General features: G+C 38.4%; 1 pseudogene; it reads left to right on the top strand.

The window, feature by feature from the left end:
• LOC130857673 (serine/threonine-protein phosphatase 2A catalytic subunit alpha isoform-like) overlaps positions 1 to 21,126 on the top strand; it is a 34,687-nt pseudogene extending 13,561 nt beyond the window's left edge.
• Positions 21,127 to 26,077: the final 4,951 nt, after the last annotated feature.

Here is a 26,077-nt window from a genome sequence, read left to right as displayed (position 1 = left end):
ATTTGACCATCACAGCAACCAAAAGAGGGTGGAGCTGCCAGGCTAACACCAACCCATGAAAGCCTTAAATTTCTAACAACTCATACTAACACATTAATAACTTTATCCACAGAGTCCATTATTCTATGAACACAGAGTGCATGTAGATGATGCTTTACAAAAACCCTGCCATTATACACATATTGATATTCTAAAACACCATCTTCGGTTAGACCAAGACTAGAAGTGGTAAAATTATAACACCTCTACAGATTAATGGGAAGCTCTGAAATAATCTCTCTTGCAGTTTACTGAAAATATTTTATTGTTAATTAGGATGGGAGATGAAATCACCTGCTAAACTAGCTATGAAGTTTATGAACCTTATAAAAGGGTTTCTGCATTTTTCAGTGGGTTAAGTCAAACCATGGTAGAACTTCACCCTATTGCAGCTACCATCTGAAATGGATTGATTTCCTTATACCTGTAGATCTAAATGCCACAAACTTTGCAAACCTGTCAGTTCAGATAGCTTACATGGTAACAATATATTTCTTATTTATAGTCTCCTCTCTTGCTGGACCATCAGTGTCCTCATCAATTTCTTCTTTTAAAAGGAGGGATATTGTAGCCTGATAATTCAAGGGTTTTTATATACCGATCCCACTGCTGACTAGTATGCTACACAATCATTTGATTTTTTTTTCCTCTCAACAGTTTTATTGACCCTAGACTTACTGTTTTGTATTTATCTGCATTAAGTTGAGTTTTCAATTATTATCTGAAAACAATAAAGAGACTATGACCTCTCATGATCAGTTTTCCTTATTCTTCCAATGCTGCTGGTCAACAGCATCTTTCACTGTTTTCAAAATAGTTAGGAACTTAATGCTTCCAGTTCACCATTTAAAAGGAGTGAGCAGTTATCAACTTCAGTTTATTGCTGATCTGTTGATAACATCTTGTCAACTGAGGAGATTTTCATCTTATCACTTCACTCTGATATACATCTGCAATGGGTTGAATTATATCTTCCAAGAAGATATGTTTAAGTCCTAATTCCTATGAATGTGACCTTATTTAGACAGAAGGTCTTTGCAGATGTGATTAAGTTAAGATGACATCTTATTGGATTAGAGTATTGTTTATGACATCATTTAGGAATTGCCTTCATGTCATTTGTGGTCAAATATTTAGGTCGCTATCTCTCTATATCTATATCTAGCTTAATAAATTGACATTTAAAATAAATTGATTTTATTTGGAGTGTTCACACTAATTATTTATAGAGATATAAAAGAATAAAATGGTATTCATAAAAACACACCTAAGTTATTCTGTAAAAAGCTTGCTTCATTGGTTTTGCACATTCTGAGCATCAGCATTTTGACCTTAATAATTAAGCAGTGCCTGCCCAGCCACGTGGTATCTACAACCAAGGGGCTTCATAAAGGGAATCAAAACGTTCATTGCAAATGACTGAATGAGCCACCCTGAAAAAAAACACTGAATTTGGAAGATATCAGAGAATATACTGTCATGTGGACACCGTTTTGTGTCAAAGATTTTTGCAATCTTCTCTAAATCAAATATTTTACAATATAGGTTTATATATGAACCATACAATGTAAATGATTGGTCCTGGAACTAATCTTTAATTCCTTCTCACTGGGTGTGATTAAAATCTGACCAGGACGGCCCAGAGAATAGCTTCTGTTTTCTTTGAGTCTGATCTGAATCCCTCTTTTCTTCACCCCATGGGGTTCAGGTCCTCTGCCAACTACAAACTGTGCTCCATCTCTGCTTCTATTCTTGAATTGCTGAGTACTCGATCCCTGCCTAGACACTCGCTCAGCGTATTTATGCACAAAGTTTTCAAATGATTGATTTCTATATAAAGCTTTTCTTCCTTCCCATACCACAGCTAATGCTACCTATGTGGTACCACAGCTTTCTGCTCCCTTTCTAACCAGAACATTCAGCCCCCTGTCCTCTGCAGCAATCCACGTGCAGCTGCATGAAGATAGCAAGGCATTTTTAAATCCTGTGAAAGACAGTATTACTTGCTTACAATTTGTCCTTTGCTCTCTACATTTACTACTGTTTCCCTGACAACTCAGCTTGGTCACCTGACTTGCTTTGACCAATGGAACATGGGCAGACGTGATACATGCCACTTCTAAACTGATGGCATAAGAGTCCTAGCAAGATTAAAGCATTCTTGTATCCACTATGAGAAGGACATACTCTGTGTAGCCACTGGTTTCAGAGAAGGACACTTTTAGACCAGATCTAAACCCAGCCTGCAGGCTGGAGCAAAGCTCAGCCTATCCCAGCTAAGCCCAACCAAGCACAACAGAGCCCATCAGAGTCACTGAATCTTCAGGCCAATGAGTGAGAAATAAATGTTGTTGCAAAGCCACTGTGATTTGGGGAGTTATTTGTTACACAGTGTTATTACAGCAAAACTGACAACAACAAAAAACCTTATGGAAGGATGTCTCTTCCTAAACATGGATCAAGTTGAAAACAGAGCTCCTAGTGGGAAATATCATGATGAAAATATGCCAATAAAACTACAACATTAAAATTACTGGAAGTGATAGCTCTAGAACCCTGTTTAGTAACTTCCTACCTAAATTGTTTCACTCCAAATCCTATTTTCATTCACCTACAGGATATAGGTTAGCAGATAAGAGCTTTACACAGCCCATAATCTCATCTCATGAGACACCAAAAAAAAAAGTCAACTAATTGTCTACCAGCATTCTGACAAATTATGGAAGAAAATATCAGGGAACTAGAAGTATTCAAAATTAAATGCCAGGCACAGAAATTAAACTGCTATGGCCACATACAGGGGCATAGCAGTTTACCTAACTTTTAGTGCTCTCCTAGTTCATCAGTTTTTGGATATTGGCTACATTTTCCATTGCCCATCATTTCACATTCTTGATTTCTTTGGGGAGAATTACCTCCCCCCACTGGATCAGAGGTCCTATCTTCCTTAACCAAAGGAGACAAATCAGACATTCATTTTTTAGAAAATAGGGAGGGGAGAGGAGTGGAAGACCATCTCCAGTGAAGAAAGGAGCAGCCCTGTGTCAGCTTCATTGATCAAATTGTGTTTATTGATGAGACCCGAAAATAAAACATCATGGAAAATGATCGGCCCAGGGAAAGATAAGATAGGTATTACTCCGCTTGAGAAGGTACAATTATCCAAACTCTCCTTCCAGGAAAAGAAGTCAATGAGTGTATGCAAACAGTATGCAGTCATTGGTGCTTTAGAAAATAAGCTTTTAAATACAGATTATGTTGGTCAACTCATCATTTAAACAGAATTATATCAAGCATTTGCCTCCTGGACTTCACACCACATCACAAGTCTTTTCCTAGAACCATGCAATGGCCACCTCAGATGGGGTCTTGGACATCCATGTGACTTTCCAGTGTGCAAAGTTGCACTTCCAGGAAGTCCATGAGTCAACCAGGCCTTTTCAGAATCCAAGAGGGAAACTTGTATGGTCTTATCCACAACTGGGTTGCATCCTTTTACAACTCTGCAATAAAAAATACATTAAACTGACTTTTTCATATATTTCAATGTAACCTTAATCATTTTTTAAAAATTTAGTTATATCATTCTGAAAATTGCATTTTCTCTACAACGACGTAATTTCAAGTTCTAATGAATCCAGCATATTCATTCTCTTCATTTTATCAATTCAGGTAATTTCTCTGTTCTAATCCTTAATTCCTCTGAATCATAGAGACCTTTTAAAAAAATCACTTTAAGAAACCAAGCCTGACTTACCACTTATAACCACCTTGCGTACACAGGAGAGATCATTACGCCCACCTAAACCAAGTCACAGCTTGCCTGATTTTCAGACACAATGACGTCCCTCCAAACCAGCTCTCTTGTCATCAATCTCCACCTGCACAAACACTGTGAGCGCATCCTTAATTTTCTCGACTAACTTATCAGCAGCCCCATTAATATTCTAAATTATCCTCTCTGGAAGACAAATTGCTTTGCTATTTGTCTTCTTTAAACATTTTCTAGTCACAAAATGTGGCCTCAAGTTTCCTGCTATCAAGTCTTAGTGTATAATCTTTTTTCACTCTCCCACCAAAACTGGGTCCTCCTGCATTTCCAAGGCTAACAATCATATGAGAGCTATGCCTTTAGGTCTCTATAAGCCTACTTGTTCTTTCAACAAGTATTTTTGGAGCTCCTATGATTTGCCAGGCAATCTTAGAGATGCAAAGTATGTTTACTTTGACCACCTGGCCACCTGAAGCTGGTAATTTTAGTGGATGGAGACCAAGATTAAACAAACCATTCAGTTAAATTTAGAGCATGGCATATGGGCATATGTGCTTTAGAACAAAAATGATGCAAGACAGGGGGATAGAGAATGCTGAGCATGGGAGAGATTGCAGTTTTAAATGGAGCAGTCATTGAAGGCTTCACTGAGAAGGTGACATTTCAGCAAATTTCTAAAAAGGATGAGGCAATGACCCACAGAGTTAGATGTGGAAAGAATTTTTTAGACAAAGAGTATGAAATGTGCTAAAGCCCTGGAGTAGGAGTAGGTTACGTTGCCCTCCAACTGATTTGCTAGTACCATTTCCTCCTCTTCTTTCTGTACCTGCCTCTGTTTAAAAGCAGCTCAAAGAAGGGAATCTCATGGCACACCGTTTTCCAGGGTCCATCTATTGCCATAGGTGATCCCATCCTCTCAAGGCTGCTCAATCCCAGTTCTGCATACCAAGGACAAATCCCTCTTTTGAGGTACATATCTGTACTGCTAAGAGCCTGTTGTCATTTGTAGCACAAACAATAGTTCCCACTCTGCACTCATCATTTTTCTCACCAAGCCTGCTTCTCTGCCTGTCCACACCATCCCAGTCACCCAATCTGGAAACGTGTGCTACCTCTCAGGCTCCCTCCACTTCCTTCCATTCCACACCCAGTCTGCTGTACAGGAAGACATTCCCCCTTTTATATACATGGTGCTTATTGATCCTGAGCACAGACATGAGTCTAACTCTCAGGATCTCAGCACATGCTGTCGACTTCACTGTGCCTGTCAGCTGCCGGGGGAGCAGGTAAGACCCTGTCTCCAATCTGACTTGGAAAAGGAGACACAGCAGAGATGCTATCAATAAAACCCGTATATCACTACATCCCCTATCTATTCTTAATTAAACACAACACACACACACACATACACACATCCCCCACCACCACCACCACAATTCATAGCTCAATATAAGCACTGTAAGTCTTTAATAATAAAGTTTATATTTTCATAGGGTCTTATCATCTTGAGATTTTATGAGCTACATTACCAATAATTTAGGATATAAAATTTAAGAAAACCTCAGCCATTCACAGACTTTTAAGAATACATTTAGTCTCCCAGCCATGTTAAATTAAAAAACTCAAGTTACATAAATCTTTCATAACCAATAAAGGAAAATGCATATTTCCAATATCAATAACCTAATTATAAGAGCTGTAACTCATCAGACCCCTCAGTGGAAGCAAAACATTTCAGAGCACCTCTCTCTTGATATTACAAAGGCCTATTGAGAGAAGTAAAGAAGTGTGTTTTGGACTTTTCACCCTTGATGGAAAGAACCCAAAGAAAATTGATGAAGAAGTTTCAAACCCCTTTATCAGCATTCCCCCTAAACCAGTTTGAGTAGTGGGCATTCTCACCATTATAGATAATGTTAAAAAAAAAAAACAGGCCCAAAATAGAGTTCCTCATTCCAAGCCCCACATCACTGAACCAAGACTGAATTACACTTATAGCTCTCACAAATGGAATCTTAAGCCAGTCAACCAGGAATCACCTGATCAACAGTTAGGTACTCTGCCTGATAGACCCTTGTCTTCCCCTAAAGGAAAGTAACCTTGCAATAACCAACTTTTTTTTCTTTTTTGCTTAGTATAACTTCCTCATTCCCATTCCCTTCTGGCTATAAAAGTCTTTCACTTTGTAAGCTCTTCAGAGATCCTTTCTATCTGCTAGATTGGATGCTGCCCGATTCAAATCCATTCTTGCTCAAATAAACTCTTAAAATTTTTAACATGCCTCAGTTTATCTTTTAACAACAGTCACCTGCCTACCAATACAAATAGTCATCAGACACATAGACCTTGATCAGACTGAGCTGGGTCCAAAGTCTATCTCCTATGTTTACTACCTTTAGGGTAATAAATTTCCCCCAAGAATCCTAACGCAAATTGGGTATATGACTTATAAACATTTTGACCAAAAATTGGAACTTGTTTCAAAATCTGATGTTGTATTAACAAAAGAGTCCCACTATGATTTTTAGGTAGCACTTTATACCCTTTAAAGCACTGATCTGTACATGGTCTTCTTTCATCTTCATAAACACTCCATGAAACATAAAAGGCAAATAGCAGGGCCACAGAATATGAGACATTGGGAGTTGTGAGAATTCACTTACAAGAAAAATGAAGGCCCCTTACCTAGATAGTCTCAAAAGTCATAAATGATCTCCCTTTACAGATAAAACTACCAAGATTCAGGGAAGTTAAGAGGTGTACCAACCAATTTCACACAGTCACAGTGTGTTGTTATAATCTGCTCAGCCAATGAAGAAACTGGAGCATGAAAAGGTAGATAGTCTGACTTAATGGCCAAGGCAGGCATAAGGTCCTTAACTTTAAGGCTTGAACTTTTTCCATTCCTATATGTTCCTTTTAAGTCAAAGTTTGAACTGCACATCTGAGAGCTACCGGAGTGGCCCCAAACTCCCCCTGTCTGTCATGAAATTCGATTTCCTTATACAAAGCAGTACTTAGGAAACTCTTATTTAAAAACATCACCCAGCTACAAATGAAAATCTTCCCAACAGGGATAAGATAGAACATCTGCCTTCCTTTTGCTTAATAGAACACTGCAGAGCTGCTCTCTGCTTGGATAAACGCTATTTGGGTTTTCTTGATTTCTGAACGGGTTCTTAGTATCGCTCTCTTGAGCGTGTGCTCTCTCGGTATTGTCATTGTCTTCTTACCCAGAATTTTATGTGTAATCGTCTGTTCCACTATTGGCTTTCCTGAAACCAATCTTCCTTGTCTTTTGTAATTATGTAAAGCTGTTCTCTTTGCAGGCCACACACTGTAGATATCTAAAACCTGGAGAGAAAACACCCTAATTGTAATTATAATGGATTTCAAATTCCTATTATTCATGTTGGAGAGAAAACATGTAGTGAGGTTTCATTACCCATTTCCTTTAAAACTTGGAAAAAAATAGTACTTGAACTTATTTTTGTTAGAGCAGGCAGTCTTTAAAAAAAAAATCCTTAATTACTTCTTCAGAATTTTTAAAACACATTCTATTTTTATGTCTACCTACTCAAGTTAAAGAAAATTGAGGTCTTTTAGTTGGACCACACAAACACAAGTAAAACCAAACTTAGCTACACCAAAAATCAATCAATTGCCCTCATTCCCAGAGGACAGACCAAACTTCAAAACCAGCAATCATGTTGGAATTCTGAACCCCAATAGTAGCAAGGCTTCTAACTGTTGATTATTATGCAGGTCTTGACTAATCTAATTAAGTAAAATGGAAATCCAATTTCAAGCATTGTTGTACACATTTGCATATGACACAAGTAAAGAGTCGGCCTGAAGTTAAATGAAGCACATGTGCAGCCCCCTTATCAATTTGAATTTGGCTTTTCCACTCAGGTCCATTTTGAAATATTTCACTCTCAACATCTGCAAACCACTCACAGCCCAAATGCCATTGCTAATAGCTGCTTGCTTCAGTGTTGCCATCTCTCTTAGTGAGCATTAGTAACAAGGACTGGGCACTGTTTAAGCTTGTATTTCTGAGGAAAGGATCCTCTGGGAATTTCCTAGTAAAGGGAGAAGCAAATAAATGCTACACTTACTGCCAAGCAGTTCCTCTTAGACTTTGGGAGGCTGTGGCAGTAGGAGATTTTTTTAAAAAATACTCCTAACTTAGGTACCAAAAAGGAATTCTATTCTGGGTGAAACTCTTCAAAAAAGTTTTTTTTTCTTTGAAAAGAAGGGGGTACATGAAAATGGAACACCAGCATGAAGACGACAGAGCCAGCCTCAGATACACTTGTCCCCTGAAAACTCTCACAGAAGAACTGTCAACCAGTTGTCAATCATTCTAGTGTCAACTATAAATTGGCAGTCACCATTGGCACTTGACATCTACCTCTACAAGGATTTAATCATGTGCTGTTGCAGCTGCTGACTTTCAACACCCCACTGAGAGGAGTTCAGGGTAGAGAGCTGAAATGAGGCACTCTGTGCTCTGGGAAAAACTGGCAGAACAAGTCTTCAGATAGTTAGATATTCTCAGGAGCCGATTTTATGAGCCCCACTGTTGTATCTCCTCATATCTAGAAAAACACTAAAATCCTTCATGGTGACGTCTTCTCCTCACGACTAGCAGTAACCTTTACGAGACTAGCAGAAACATTCTGCAAAAAATATGTGCTTGATTGTATGTATCCCCCCTTCTCCAAAATCGCATATATACTGACCTTCCCACCACCTCTTTGGAGCAGTTTCTCAGAGCTATCTGGGATGCTGTTTCCTGGGATGCAGTCCTCATTTTGCCCCCAATAAAACTTAATTCGTAACTCTCACACTGTGCATTTTTTTAAGTCGACACTAGTTCATTGGAAGAGCCAATGTAGTTAGCTCCCTGTTATACCCCAGGGTGAACACAAGTGTGACAGGTGTGGAGGGGAAAGCTGGGCCCTTGCCACAACACCAGGTTTTCTCAAAGCCCTGGGGAATGGCTCAATGTTCCATCTATTCATCTCAATTCGATGTTTACAATGTTCTGGTTAAAGAGCATTTGTCTAGAACAGAGGGGCAAAATGTTCCACTCATATTCTATCTGTACTTTGTGATTTACCAATGGCATCTAACAAAAGGAAAATAAAGTATAAGAGTGAATTAAATGTGTAAGGAGAGAATAATGGAAGCAGATGCAATAAACAGCAAGCATTTATAAAGAGCCATCATGACAAGAAAAATTGATTGCTTTATACTAGGAAAGAATATCAAATGAAGGACTGGAGATTCACATTAGCATTTGAGGTTATGCATTCAACACAGTACTTCAAAAGATAATGAATTACTTCAGAGGAACTTTGGAATAAGAGCCACTAGCGAAGCTTAGTGGACATTTGACCATGTTCTCTGCACTGTTCAAGGAATTTGGTTTACAAATGAATAAGGCATGCTCTTGTTGCCCTTGAGTCATCCATAGCTAGTGGACCAGAACAGTCCAGGAAACTAGAAACTGGAAGAACCCCTTTGCCTTGGTATCAAAATCGAGATTGCTAAGATTGCCAAAAGCTCACAAGTTATCCTGAAAGTATCTTCCTTACCTTCTCTCCAGCTTATAAAATACGCTAACTTGCAAAAGTCAGTTAATGAAAGATCATGTCACTCCTTACCACAGACAAGCTTGAGGCTTAGGCATTTTAGTCTTATTGACTTTAAATTTTTGGACACAATGTTTCTAACAAATATTTTCTAACAAATATTTTTAAACTACAGAAGTATTTTTTTAATCCCGAGTCCATCCTTTATTTAAAGATATTTGTATCTTTCTCGGATATTTCTCTCCTTGTCTATAACATAAGGATAATATAATAAGACCTACCTGCCTTACTTATTCATAAGGTTTTGAGAGGCTCAAATAACTAAAATTTGTGAAAGATATGTATAAAGTGCCATGTTAATATTAGCAGCCATATTATACTCACAAGAGCTGAGGTTGCCAAGCTAGTGGATGTAGTTCTCATTTACAGACCCAAAGGGAAGAGTCGCATAAGAAAAAGTGGCAGAAAGCTCAAATTAAAGGATTCAGTTAATCACAGACCCAAAAGACATGGACAAAAGGAAGGCCAGTGGAGAGCACAGCAGACAAGAATCAAGACAACTGGGAGATGGTCATAACTCCACAACCAGAAGTGCAATTTGAGGAAAGCTAAATGATTTATGATTCATGGCTCATTAATCCTCATCTTTCAATGTGTTTTGAGCTCTTCCCGTGATAAGTCTGTTATATACAAAATTATTTTCAGAAAATTAAATAGTCCACAATATTCAACCTCAGAATGTGGATTTGTACCACACAATCAAAAGTACTCATGTGAGATTTAGTTAAGACTTAAAGAAAACTAGTGACCAATGAAACAAATTGTTCACTGTTAAACTGGGGCATTGAGTAAATAATTTCAGATTCTGAAAAGGTTCACCTACCAATAAATAACAGGTTTTTTTTTAACTCAAAAGTTCTACTATCTTTAATATCTTATTTGCTGTAATTCTGTTACTGACCAACTGAACATGTTTACACTTGTTTTGAAGAATGCAGGGGCTCATTCTGCCACTTTTGAAGTGACTAAAGGAATACAGGTGAGTCCTTAGCATTTTTAAAGCCCTCATAGTTCATCAGAAATCAGAACTATAAAAGCAAATAGAACTATAATGCAAAACCTTTTTGTATGTAATCTGGAGGGGCATGAGATATTTTTACCAAAACAAATGACGTTGAGCAACTGTGTCAGTCAGGGTTCAAAACAAGAAATAGAAAACACTCTAAGTGTTTCAATAAGAAGGGGATTTAATAGGGAATTTGGTATTTTCAAAATTGTTGGAAGGGCTGGAGAAGCAGAAAAGTCAGATAGCGGCCACAGCCTGGATTTTTTTTTCTTCAAAACTACGCTCCCTCAGCTGTGACCCAGAGGTTATTGAACTACTTCTGTGACCTCCTGTGTGCCCCACACTCACGAGCTGATGTCTAGAGAGTAGAACGTGGCATCTGGATGCTGAAAACATCTCCATCCTTAGGAGTTTGCGTGTCAAGCTGACACCTCTGTAGAAAAACATCCACCACTTCCCTTACAATCTCATGCATTTACATTTCTTCGCATGAATGTAAATCACATCCATCAAAAAGCTAAAAAGGAGTCTAAGAAATGTCATTTTTAGCCTTCTCTTACATGAATTTGTTGGAGGGATAAAAAGAAAGTGGAAGTAAATGCTAAGTATAATAAAGTATATTTAGCCCAGCAGGTTATGTGCAAAGCAGTATTCTAAGCCTCTTGAAAGACTGAAAAATATACAAGGCAAGAATCTTTCCCTCAGTGAGCATTTATTCTAACTAAGAAGACAAGAGCCATTTATGAGGAATTAAACATCAATAAAAGAGAGTCACTGGTATTCAGTACAACAGACAAGTGGTTATGGGACTAAATATAAAGTTTCTTGAGAAAGATTAGCGGTGAGAAAATTGGCTTTGAGTTAGGTAAGACACAAACTACTTGCTTCTCTTTATTAGCTCAAACTATTACAGTAATGAAGAGAGCATTGCTAGTACAAAGTGTTGAGTGGGGATTTAAGACTCCAGGGTTAAAGCAGACCCACAACTTCAACAAGATCTACCTAGCTCTCAACTCAGGTGAAATCTTCAAGAGCAATTAATTGTGTGGCTGCAGTCCATACTTACAGAATAAATCCTCCCCTTTCACTTGGGTTAGCTTATAAATTAAGGCCCTGTGAGCCTATGAAGTCCTCATCTTCACTTAGGCTTTGCTTCTATGTGGGAAACCACGGAGACGTTTTCTGGTTGGGGAGTCTCTAGGATCTATTTAGAGTTGGTCCTTTGTTCAAGGTGCCTATGGCCAGAAAGTCCCCAAAAGCCTGTCTGCAAATGTACTCAATGCCCATCCATGATTAACTCTTAATAGGTGGCACAAACAAAACCGACAATGGAGAGTCAGAAAAGAGCAATGGTACCATGAGCTGGAAGAATCTGAGAAGGTGCCATTATAAGCATTAACTCATATGTCACAATTCCATCATCTGTAAAAATAGTTACAATAGTTACATTTGGAGCACAGTAAGATTTTCCCTAGTTTTAAGTAGACATTTCTTGGTTGGAAGGAAACACGAATTCTGAGTCGATATTCTGTGGTATGTACATCTCTGTTTCAGTATCACATGTAGGAAAAAATTTTATCTATAGGCAAATGTTTTCAAGATTTCTTTTTTTAGGATGTCAATCCTTTCAAATATTTTTGCCCTTTTTTTTTTTAATCAACTGGCATTGAAAAGCAAGAAATAAAGTTTCCAGGATAACCCCATCAACACTTATCATTATATGACAAATTATCTTTGGAGCAAAACCAATATAAATAAAAATTCTTTAAAGGGGCTTGAATAATTTGGCATATTTATGTACAATTCAATTACAGTTTGGTAACATAAATGCTCTACTGGGGCAGGTACTTAACGACGGTTGAGGGGCCTCCTAAGAGGGCACTAACATAATCAGAGGAGGCCTCCTAGAAAGAGTGATGTCTACACTTTTAAGAGAGCTTTTTTGAAGTACTGGATTTTTCCCTTATGAGAGAGGGTGGTAATACACTGAGTCCCATAGGCTGTTCTCCCCAGGAAAGGGGCTCTGAGATTTGCATACGGATGCTTTGCTGAGGCGCCCTCTTGGATTAACACTTGTAAACGAGTAAGGGAAGCTGAATTGAGAAAAGGGTGAGGTTAGAAGTGTGAGGCAGCTGCAAGAGAGGACTCAGCTGATCTCAAAGGGAGCTTTGAAGCTGAGGAGGTCCTTCAAAGATGCCCTATATTGAGGCAAGGGGATCAGGCCTTTGTAACGCCAATATCTAGCCATCATTAGATGCAGGGAGCCCAAAGGGAGGTGCAAAACTTGGGTGAGGCAGCTCCCTTCAGCAGAGGGCAGCTCCTGGGCGGGCATCCACCTGTGAGTGGCCAGCAGTCAACACTCCCAGCAGCTGGAAGAGTGGAGGATCTGGGCAGTGCCCACAGGTGTGAAAACCCACTGCCAGCAGGTCATTCTTTGGGCTCATCAGCAGGTCCCTCTATTTCTCCACGGTAACCTGAATAAGCCATAATGCTGGCAAAAGCCCTGGGTCTTCTATTAACACAGAAGCATTTATTTGGGCCCACATTTCTTAGAGCCAACCTCATTTTCACACGTTAGGCCTTTCTACCAAATGGATATTTTGGCCTGATGACAAGCTCAGAAAGGGGCTTGGCCCAAGAGATCCACTATCCCTGAAGAGAAAACTCAGTTCTCCCAAATGGGAAAGATCTGTCACCCTTACAGACTTTATCAGAAAGTAATTTGAATTATAAAATAATATGACTAATTTTGAAGAATACATATACCAGAAATTTGGTATCTACTGTTACCCTGTTCAAGGTGGTTAGTTTTGGGAAATTGGTATGGTTAGTTTGGGGAAATTTGTACTTGACATTGTTTTAGAAACTGCTCTTTGAAAATTAATTTCAAAGCCTGTGACACATTTTTAAGGCAGAAATATGAGTATGAGGTAGAGAGAATTAAGACCTAGGTAAAATGGGTTTGAATTCTCATGTTTACCATGTATTAGCTATTTGCCTTCAGCCAAATTATTTAACCTTTCTGAGCATTCTTTTTCTTTTTCTTTAAGATTAAAATAATAACTACTGTCACTGGATTATCATGAGAAGTAAATGAGAACATATACATAAGATTCTGGAACATAATAGATACTCAGAAAAGGTTAGTTTCTTTATTCTTTTCTTCCTCACTTTCTCTTCTTTTCTCAATGAGAGATATCAGAAAAAGGCAACATATCTCAAGTATAAGATTTCCCCTTTTTTAAAAATATTTTTATTTTGGAATAATTTTACACTTACAGAATTATGACAAAGTTACTACAGAGAATTTCCATATGCCCTACACCCAGTTTCCCCTGTTATCAACATCTTACACTAGTATAATAAATTTGTTATAATTAATGAACCAATACATCATTATGGACCAAAGTCCATAGTTTATTTAGATTTCTTCAGTTTTTCCTAATACCTTTATTCTCTTCCAAGTTTGTCTTTTTTAAATAGCCAAACATTATTTGAAATAAAATTTGGTAAATAAGGTAAATAATAGAATTTTTCAAAAAGGAGTTAATATAATGAGGAATCTACAGATTCAATGCAATCCCTATCAAATTACCAATGGCATTTTTTACAGAACTAGAACAAAAAATCGTAAAATTTGTATGCAGACACAAAAGACCCCAAACAGACAAAGCAATCTTGAGGGGAAAAAATGGAGCTGGAGGCAGCAGACTCCCTGACTTCAGACTATACTACAAAGCTACAGTAATCAAGACAACATGGTACTGGCACAAAAACAGAAATATAGATCAATGGAACAGGATAGAAAGCCCAGAGATAAACTATGGTCAACTAATCTATGACAAAGGAGGCAAGGTTATACAATGGAGAAAAGACAGCCTCTTCAATAAGTGGTGCTGAGAAAGCTGGACAGCTACATGTAAAAGAATGAAATTAGAACACACCCTAACACCATACACAAAAATAAACTCAAAATGGATTAAAGACCTAAATATAAGGCCAGACACTATAAAACTCCTAGAGGAAAGCATAGGAAGAATACTCTTTGACATAAATGACAGCAAGATCTTTTTTGACCCACGTCCTAGAGTAATAAAACAAAAATAAATAAGCAGGACCTAATGAAACTTAAAAGCTTTTGCACAGCAAAGGAAACTATAAGCAAGATGAAAAGACAACCCTCAGAATGGGAGAAAATATTTGCAAACAAATCAACAGACAAAGGATTAATCTCCAAAATATATAAACAGTTCATGCAGTTCAATATTAAAAAAACAAACAACCCAATCAAAAAATGGGCAGAAGACCTAAATAGGCATTTCTCCAAAGAAGACATACAGACGGCCAAGAGGCACATGAAAAGCTGCTCAATATCACTAATTATTAGAGAAATCAAAACTACAATGAGGTATCACCTCACACCACTTAGAATGGGCATCATCAGAAAATCAACAAACAGTAAATGCCAGAGAGGGTGTGGAGAAAAGGAAACCCTCTTGCACTATTGGTGGGAATGTAAATTGATACAGTCACTATGGAGAACAGGATGGAGGTTCCCTGAAAAACTAAAAATAGAATTACCATAAGATCTAGCAATCCCACTGCTGGGCATATATCCAGAGAAAACCATGGTTCGAAAAGACACATGCACCCCAATGTTCATTGCAGCACTATTTACAATAGCCAGGTCATGTAAGCAACCTAAATGTCCATCAACAGATGAATGGATAAGGAAGATGTGGTACATATATACAATGGAATATTACTCAGATGTAAAAAGGAACGAAATTGGGACATTTGCAGAGACATGGATGGACCTAGAGACTGTCATACAGAGTGAAGTAAGTCAGAAAGAGAAAAACAAATATCATATAATAACACATATATGCAAAATCTAGAAAAATGGTACAGATCAACTGATTTGCAAGGCAGAAATAGAGACACAGATGTAGAGAACAAACATATGGACACCAAGTGGGATAGCAGGGGGGCGGGGGGTTAATTGGGAGGTTGGGATTGCCATATATACATTACTAATAAGAAAAAAATCAAATCATCAAATCGTACACTTTAAATATACATAGTCTATTTTATGTCAATTATATCTCCATAAAAGTTCTTAAGAAAAAATAAATAAATGAGGAAGTCTTGTGAGGCTTATAAACTGACCTTTACAGATATTTCCAAAGAAGACTTCCAGAAATATGTTAGCTCCAGCAGCATCACTGGAATTGGAATGCTTGTTTGGATTCCCAGACTAACTCTGCTAGAAGACAGTGTGAGTTGGGTACATACAGTCACTTTCACAAATAGCTTAACATATTAATTTCTAAACTCCCTTTCTACTCATTCTTACCTTCATCACCTACTAATATGAACAGCCTTTCAAATCCAAGCAAAAATAATGATGGGGACAGATAAAAGGTCACCAATACATTCAGGAGATTTGAATCCCAAGATAAAGTCTTTAATTGGATTCATGATGTAAACTTTGATCTTTCACAGATAAAAGACCCCAGTGAATGACACGTCTACTCTACAGTAAATCTACATCAGTCTCTTTCTTAAATTTTTAACAAAGAAAACTTAGTAACAAATATGCCTCAAAACTTATTAGTAACAATGCTTACATCCTGAGAGATGTAAGCCATGAATATTTGTTTTGAGGTTATAGGAGACTGTGAGTTTCATTGAGAGTGTGTGGAGGTGTTTTGTCTTAACAATAAGGCATCCCTTCTGCTGAGACCATGTTCTGAACACCATTCTCACAGGTCCTCATTTGGCCTCTTGCATAGTTAATGTGGCCTGCGTATAGGATATACATGCTACTGAGAGGGGCTGAAGTATTCAAATCACTCAAGCATCTTATAGCTAAGAATTAACAAAATCTCCCTCTATGCTCCAGAGTAATTAAAACATGCAGTGTGGGCAAATCTGAGAATTGGGAATACACCTGAAATTTCACAAAGACTCATTAAACCATCAAAGATAATCCTAAGCAAAACATACTTCTATGTTTACTCCCTTGGTTTTTGTATGAGAACAGAACTGTTTGCTTGCCTTCTGCAAAAGTGAATGCTTCCGACTTTGCCTTTTACTTATAAAGAATGTCTGTCCAAAAAATAACTTCTTTTGGACAGACCTTGCCTACTAATGACAAGTTCTGTGCTCCTGTGTCCCAGAAAGACAATAACTCTCACTGTACAGAGCTGCTAAACTCTGGGAACAGACCTCAGAGAAGTGGAAAACAGGCAGCCCCTCCTATATTATACAGAGTTCAGATTATAACTCTGAATGCTTCATGGAAAGAAGAATCCCATAACCTCTGTGCTCAGGCCTCTTACGTTGCCTTCTACAGCTTGTTGCTAAGGGGCTAATGCCACCTCTAGAATACTCATGTCACACTGTTTTCTGTCCAGAACTCTATGCTTAACCACAGTCATATAGCAGATGTCTTGATACAGTAGACATACTTATTTGGAGGAGGGACAGGTCTGCCTTGTTCTGTTATTCCTCTTAACCCTTAAACTCTGATAAGTTTTTTCCAACTCTCCTCAATACTTCTATATCTAACAAAGGAAGAGACAGTGGTTAAAGAAAATCCACAGAGAACAGAGAAGGAGATGCAAATGGATGGATGCTATTACTATGGAAAACCACTGAGAGAATACTTAGTAGAAGTATTATCAGTTCCTGAATTTTAAGTGCTTTTAGTAACAAACTGGCATGTCCCTTTGATAAGTTAGAATAGGGAACGGGGCCCCACTTTACCTGTTCTCTGTGGCCACGTGAAGGCATGGATGTAGAATGGCCACATACAAGAGGATACAGTAGGCTCATGGGCCCTACTCATCATAGGTCTGTAATTCTTTTAAAAGAGAGACAGTGTGAATTTCCTGTTTCCCTAGCCAATGAGAGCAATGACTCAGTGAAAGCTGAAAAAGTAGGAGTGTGGGTAAAGGCCCATATAAATTCTGCAGACTTCATCACATTTTCATATCTTGTTTTAATAATTTGCAAGACTCATCTGGTTGTTTCAAATGCCTGCAACTCAACACTAAGCAACTAGAATTAAGCAGTATTTAGTGGAGGTATCACATTGGGGGTAAAGGTCATCAGCAGTAAGGAAAAAAAAAAAAAAAGCAAGGAGCTTCACCCCACAAGCATAGTAGACTTCTTTCAAGGGTCAGAGACAGTGGTGCATGCAGAAGAATGTTTGCCGTGTCCATTGTGTGTATCAGGGGAGTGTGACTTTGGCCATATTTGTATGATTAAGGAGCTAATGAATCACCTTGCAGCGGCAACCTCTGAATTAGAACTGGTTGAAAGTTTTTGTCAGAATCAGTGGTTTGCAAAAATCAGCCGCTTATGTGTAGTCAATGCAATAAACTATATTTACTAGGAGCTTGGAACAGAATGAGTTAAAAAAAATTACTTGCCTAACTACTAAACTTATACATTTGTAATTTATTTACAAATGAAAATTTTAATTTATATTTTTTCTCAGCATATTATCTCACAGACATAGGGCTCTATGCTTAATAACAGCTTCAATTATTTTTCAATTGCTTTATCTTCTCTCCAGCACTAGAAATTTCGACAATATATTCATATTACAAGAGACCTTTAAAATATGATACGATAAACACCTTGGCACCATAGTTGCTTATTTTCTTCAATGAAATAATTTAAAATCCAATACTCATCTCTCAGTACTAACCTAAAATTAACTGGAAACTGGAAAGGAGAATGGGTTTCCAGTCAAAACTGGCCCCTTAGTTTTTAATATCTATAAAAGTGAAATATTCCGTAGAAATGCTGTAGTGGGCTGCAGTTTTGAAACTGGACCCATATCTCTTCCAGTTCTAGCCATGTAATTTACACAACATCACACAGCTTCAGGCACCTCATCAGGAAAACAAGGTTAACTAACATCTTTCTCATAGAGTTGTTTCAAGGATTGGAAAGGAAATTGCATGTGAAGGAACTTAACAATAATGAGCATTCACTCAATAAAGATTTTTAAATCTAAATCTTTCTGCCCTAAACTTTCAACCTGTAAGAACAGATAGAGGCCAAGGAATTTCTTTTGACTGGAGAGTGGCAGCCTCCTGACCTCAGTATCCTTCACATTTTGAATCTGCTCTTCATCTCCTCCTAATCCCATGCAATATACATCGTTGCAGATCACTTTAGCAAACATTTCTGCTTTTCATAGAGCTGAGACATCCACTGAATATCAAAGAAAGACCAAAGGTGTGTTAGGAGTTAAGACAGAAGTTTCCTAAGAGGAGATGATGTGACTTACTCATTTTTACAATACAACACAGATGCACACAGACACACACAGGAGATGCTTTGAGGCATTCGCTAATGGAAAGGACTTTGAATGTCTAATCACAATCTCTCTGAGCTTCATCTCTAAAATTAAATTAACAATACCAGCTTCACAATGCTATTGGAAATATCAATGAGAGAATGTGAAAATGTCTGCAACAGTAGTGGGGCTGTATATAAGACCTTATTCATATCATTGACTTGAACCTCAAGCTTTCCCCATATAACTGGCAAGCTAATAAAAACATCTTTCCTCAAATTTGTGTCTAAATCAAAATTTGTCTGTTATATGTTAAAAGTATAAATATAAGTGTTTTACACTATATTCAGGCTCTCATAGGTGAATATATAACATCATCTTAAGTAATCTCTATATGTGAAGTATAGCAATTCTCTTTGAAAATTTCCAACCTGCCATGGATCTGACCTACTATTTTGTGACTAAGACAAGGCCTCATTCTGAATCACCAGCTACCTACACATCAGTAAGAATCATTTTATTAAGACATAAACTGCTAATGCTTCATCATAGTCTATATTTAGGACAGAACTTTCCCCACTGTCATACTGCATGAGAGAATAAAGACAGACCTAACAAATGAGAAGAGTCTGTTTTGGGCAGCCTAGTCTCTTTCAGATAACTGTCTCATGATTAATTCCTCTCTCCAGAAGACTGCTATGAAGTTTATTGTTACTCTCACATCGCTTCTTAGAATATCTCTAAGTCATATAACTTTCACAATGGTTTGGTCTTCAAAATATTTGTGTCTATCTGCACTGATCACTGATTGGCTCAGCCCAAAGCCAATTCCACCTGAAGTTGGCTTCCTATCTGCAGGGTTAAGATTCAAAATTGTTAAGACCCAATATAGCACAAGGCAGCAATTAGAGGGGATGTTGACCAAAGCACCTGAGCTGGGTTTTGGGGACCACCCTGCTCTGCCTCCAGCTGTTTAGCTCTGGGAAGGTGGGCAGGGGGAAGGTCAGGATGACCACTGGATGATGGGCACCACTCAGGAAGCTCAAGACAATAGCTATTTAACCACCAAATAAGGACTGATTTCCACATCTTAACAACCAGCATGGCTGTACCAATGCCTCCTTGCAAATATGTACCCTAATGAGTGAAAAATCAGAAAAATGAAGAGGCCAATATGTAAGAAGCTACTTAAAATTCCCAACGTTAAAAGACAGTTGTAAGGAACTCCGGGGCTAGAGGGAGCTGAGGAGGGCTGAGGCCGGTGGCCGAGCACCGAGGGGCGAGCTAGCCAGCCAGCGCTAGCGCCGAACAACCACCGGTACCCGCACAAGTACCCCGGAAACCGCCCGCGGCGTGTGCTTGGGGCCCGTGGGCGGGCGGCCGCGGCACCGGAGGAGCGCAGAGCGGCAGCCGGTTCGGGCGGGTGGCATCACGGACGAGAAGGTGTTCACCAAGCAGCTGGACCAGTGGATCGAGCAGCTGAACGAGTGCAAGTAGCTGTCCAAGTCCCAGGTCAGGAGCCTCTGCGAGAAGGCTAAAGAAATCCTGACAAAAGAATCCCATGTGCAAGAAGTTTGATGTCCAGTCACTGCCTGTGGAGATGCGCATGGGCAATTTCATGATCTCATGGGACTGTTTAGAATTGGTGGCCGATCACCAGATGCAAATTACTTGTTCGTGGGAGATTATGTTGACAGAGGATATTATTCAGCTGAAAGTTACTCTGCTTGTAGCTTTTAAGGTTCCTTACCATGACCGCATCACCCTTCTTTGAGGAAGTCATGGCAGCAGACAGATCACACAAGTATATGGAAATGCAAATGTTAGGAAATATTTTACAGATCTTTTTGACTATCTTCCTCTGACGGCCCTGGTGGCTGGGCAGATCTTCTGTCCACATGGTGGCCTCTCACTATGCACAGATACGCTGGATCCCATCAGAGCACTTCACGGCCTACGAGAAGTTCCCCACGAGGGTCCAGTGTGTGACTTGCTACGGTCGGATCCAGATGACCGTGGAGGTTGGGGTATATCTCCTCGAGGAGCTGGTTACACCTTTGGGCAAGATATTTCTGAGACATTTAATCCTGCCATTGGCCTCACATTAGTGTCTAGAGCTCATCAGCTGGTGATGGAAGGCTATAACTGGTGCCATGACCGAAACGTAGTAACGATTTTCAGGGCTCCAAACTATTGTTATAGTTGGAGTAACCAAACTGCAATCATGGAACTCGATGATACTCTAAAATACTTTCTTGCAGTTTGACCCAGCACCTGGCAGAGGTGAGAGCCACATGTTACTAGTCGTACCCTAGACTACTTCCCGTAATGAAATTTTAAACTCGTACAGTATTGTCATGAACCATATATTGACCTGATGGAAATGGAAAGAGCAACAGTAACTCCACAAAGTGTCAGAGGGTAGTTAACATTCAAAAAAACTTGTTTTCACATGGACCAAAAAGATGCACCATATAAAAATACAAAGCCTCTTGTCATCAACAGCCGTGACCACTGTAGAATGAACCAGTTCATTGCGTGCTGAAGCGACATTGCTGGTCAAGAAACCAGTTTCTGGCATAGCGCTATTTGTAGTTACTGTGCTTTCTCTGAGAGACTGCAGATAATAAGATGTAAATATTAACACCTTGTGAATACCATTTAACTTCCATTTAGCTATAACTTTACTCAGGATGACTATGGATAAGAATAGCAGCAAACAATCATGGGAGCTTAATGAACATTTTTAAAAATAAGTACCAAGGCCTCCCCTCTACTTGTGAGTTTTGAAATTGTTTTGTTTATTTTCAGAGATAAGCATTTAACTGTATGATTTGTCTGCACTCAGTTTATTTTCCCTTCTCAAATCTCAGCCTCGTGTTGTTCTTTGTTACTGTCAGAACCTAGTGAGTTGTTTTGAACAGAACTGTTTTTTTCTCCCTCCTGTAAGATGATGTTACTGCACAAGAGCACATCAGTGTTTTTCATAATAAACTTGTAAACTGAGAACTGAAAAAAAAAAAAAAAGAAAAAAACAGTTGTAAGAAACACGGATGACCAAAAAACACATGAAAAGATGCTCAACATATATAATTATTAGAGAAATGCAAATCAAAACTACAATGAGGTACCACCTCACACTGGTTAGAATGGGCATCATCAGAAAATCTACAAACAATAAATGCTGGAGAGGCTGTGGAGAAAAGGGAACCCTTCTACACTGTTGATGGGAATGTAAATTGGTACAACCATTATGAAGAACAGTATGAAGATTCCTTAAAAAACTAAAATTAGAGCTACCACATGATCCAACAATCCCACTCCTGGGCATATATCCAGAGAAAACCATAATTCAAAAAGATACATGCAACCCAATGTTCGTTGCAGCACTATTTACAATAGCCGAGACAAGGAAACAACCTAAATGTCCATTGACAGAGGAATGGATAAAGAAGATGTGGTACATATACACAATGGAATATTAGCCCTAAAAAAGAACAAAATAATGCCATTTGCAGCAACATGGATGGACCTAGAGATTGTCATACTGAGTGAAGTAAGTCAGAGAAAGACAAATATCATATGATATCAGTTACATGTAGAATCTTAAAAATTGATACAAATGAACTTATTTACCAAATAGAAACAGACACAGACTTCAAAAACAAACTTATGGTTACCAAAGGGGAAAGGTGGGGGGAGGGATAAATTAGGAGTTTGGGATTAACATATATACACTACTATATATAAAATAGATAATCAACAAGGACCTACTGTATAGCACAGGAAAGTCTACTCAGTATTCTGTAAAAACCTATATGGGAAAAGAATCTGAAGAAGAATAGATATATGCATATGTACAACCAAACCACTTTGCTGTACACCTGAAACTAACATAACATTCTAAATCAACTGTAATATAAAATTAAAAAAATTTTTAAAAGACAGTTGTAAGGGCAGAATTATGAGAGTCTTGAAATTTCTATTTAAATACAAATTATCTGAGAGAGAAATTCCTCAAGGCATTTGGACCTGTTGTCACACTGGTACCTATTAGTTGAAGACGCAGTCAGTGGACACTGAAATGACGGGCAGAGCCCTGGGAAGCAGGAGAGACTCTGGCCCAGGAGATTGCAAAGCTGAGGGAATCAGGGAAGGTGAAAGGGTCCTGGGTTGGCCTGGAGTCCTGAGGAGCACAGAGAATATATTTGAAGCCACCTATCTGACCCATACACCCCTTCTAACACAATGATTTATGCAAGGTTGTGCTAACAAAATTCAACCACAGTACATAGGCTGATGCCATTCCTGGTTTGGATTTTTCCCCCATTATTCTAAGTAAAGGTAAGTGCAAATTCAATGCTGCCAAGTCTTCTCTAACCTCCTCTTAAAAGATATATTGATCAACAGTTATTTAGATGTGGGGCTTTTAATAGCCAAAACTTCTTCCAGAAATTTAGATTCTTTGTAAGCAATCCATCATTTGTTTTAAATTCATTTGTTTTAAAGATGTCTAAGGAAGCAACTCACCTGAACTCTTGTGAAATAACCACAGATGTTTAAGGAAAAAGAAGATGAATGGCCACATAAATGAATCGCTTCTAACAAAAGGAGTTTGCTGGATTTTTAAGAAAACAATCTTAAAAAGTGAATTCTATGGTTTCATGACCCTCACTGATTTGAACTAACTTCACATTCACTGGGACTAGATGGGAATAGAAGAGTAGAGGGACCTCTGTAATTCAATAAAGCTTGTGTGTATTCTGATCTTTGTCAATGTATATCTGACACCTAAAATAGTTTTATTTTAGTATTGCTCTGTGAATAAGCTTTCATGTGCCAGTAAGATGGTTTATAAGCTAAGTAAATTCAGTTATATTGAAAAACTTTTTCTCTCTGGTTTTTCACTGTGTTTGATTTTAACATCATATTACAAATTCTTTCATATTGATTATTTTTCTAATGTAAGTATCGATCCTACCACATAGGTGTCATTATTTTTCTCCAGCTGAAAAATGTAAACTCTCAGAGCTATATGTCGCCTAACACCCAATATACATGTGGATGAGAATACAGCATCTCTTGTTAGAAAGCTATTGATGTGTGTGTGTGTGGGGGGGGGGGGGGCAGGGTGGGAATTAAAAGCAAAATAATCCTTTAATACAGTATTATTATCCTTTTTTTTTCTATTTTACTTTTACTTGTATTCTCCTACCTGAAAGACTTGTGAAAGGGTCCAGTTATATCATTTCAAGAGAACTGACTGCTGGAGAGTAGGGGAGAAAAGGCCAGAGAAGCCCAAGAGTTAAGAAGCAGAAAACAAACAAACAAACAATTTTTTAAAAAGCCAGGAAAGTTAGACAGTTCTGGATGAAATACACAGAAAAGCTGAATGTTGCATGCAATCTGAAGATCAGCACATGGGCAGCTAATGGGTTGAGTTGGAACAATCATAACGGAGAGATTTATTCTGAAGGCAGGATGCTGGGGTAACAGGGATGCATATGCAAAAACATGAAGAAGAATCTGGTTCCTTTCAAACAGGCACTCCTAAACCTTGATGAAAGAAATGGTATTGACCAACCCAGATTCTAAAGGCTGGCTTTTTGGGTTCAAACCCAGCTGCAATGATTTCGAGAAAGTTACTTAAGTCTCCACATATAAAATGGGAATAATGAGAGGATCTGCCCCATAGGATTGTTATAAGGATTAAAGGAGTAACTTTTATAAGTGTTTAAAGCAGTCCCTCACAAATATATAATGCTCTAAATTTTTATTAAATAATAAAATGAAATCAAAGAAAAAAGATTTATGAGATATATATGTAAATAGGGATCAATGAATTTCACGAGACCCAGTCACATAAATACCTCTTGGAGCATTCTATCAGCCATATGCCTTCTTCTGGCCCTGGTCTTAATTTCCAAAAGATAAAGGTCACAATCTTCTGAATCCCACAGACTTTGCCTGTCCATGCCTCCAACAGCGGGGGCACAGCTAGGCCTCACCTCCAACCCTTTAAGGAAGCAACCGGAATAGTTAAGCAGGAAATGTGATTAAATTAAGATCCTGCCAGTACTTCCACATGCTTATTTTCAGAATGGTTTAATTAAAGTTTCTGACATGAAGAGAGTTATTTCTGTTCATCTATTCAGAGCTGGTTATGGAGAAAAAAAACTGAAATAGGCTGTTTCAGTCAATTTGTAACAATATAGTTGTACAATTAAGCTGGAAGCATACAATGAAAGTTAGTCTATATAATTTTTCCTCTTATAGAGGTATTCATTAGAGAACAAATTGAGGTCTCAGATAGGATAATGTTCAGGCAAACCAGTCAGAGGAGAACACAGTGGTTTCAAAATGTTAAGTGTGGACTCAATGCCCAAAATTCTAATTGTGTCCCTATTTTATGAGTAGTTCATTCTAAAAAGCTACAGAATGGTCCAACTGAACTAATTAATGCACTATTTATTAGCTACTTATTGCGGATATTATGCTTAATATTCCTATAGATTATAAACTTATATTATTATTTTTTAGCAACTAAAAGGACAGAAACTAAATAATTATCTGCAAAGGATTTGGATGCTCTAGTCACTGTTATATCTGTATTGGTAAATGGGCACCATATATCAGGAAAATGTCTAGGAGCCATTCAAGCTTTCTGAAAGGAACTGAAAAGAGCATGGATATAAGTTCTAAACAGTTTTTTCTCTCCAGCTTGAATGAATCCCATCAGGTCATAGAGCTCATTCATCTCTTCTCTCAGCCTGAAGCCAGAGATGACTACAGAACTATTTATTCAGTCTGCAATGCACTAACTCCATTTGTCAGATGGCCTGGGCAGGTGAACGATGGCAGGACTTTTCGGTCACCTAGAGGGTAGCAGCTGTTCTGAGTTCTGAAGAGGCCCAAGGAGGGGAGCAGCAGCCTCACGTCGTGTGCCAGAAAGCTGCATCCTCCCTCCCACATGGATGTGTGTGCCGCCTCCGCACACCTGGGCCAGGGCTTTGGGTACCATCCATTATGCCAATGATCACACAAGTCTCCAGCTTCCTGGGGAGCTAAGGTGAGGAATGCTTAATTGCACTGCAAAATAGCTTTTGCAGGAACAGATGTAGCTTTTCACATTCTGGTGACTTTGGGGAGGGGTGGGAAGAGAAAAATAAAGGGAGGAGAAAGGATTGAAAAAGAGAAGGACTAGAGGGATGGGGGAGTGAAGATACAAAAACCTACTAGACTTCTTTCTCATTTTTCATCTGTCTCTATCACACAAGTGG

Source organism: Hippopotamus amphibius, chromosome 7, assembly GCF_030028045.1.
Source record: "Hippopotamus amphibius kiboko isolate mHipAmp2 chromosome 7, mHipAmp2.hap2, whole genome shotgun sequence".
NCBI classification, from domain to species: Eukaryota; Metazoa; Chordata; class Mammalia; order Artiodactyla; family Hippopotamidae; genus Hippopotamus; species Hippopotamus amphibius.
The sequence above is the reverse complement of the archived record's forward strand: the minus strand, read 5'-3'. Positions and strand labels throughout refer to the sequence as shown.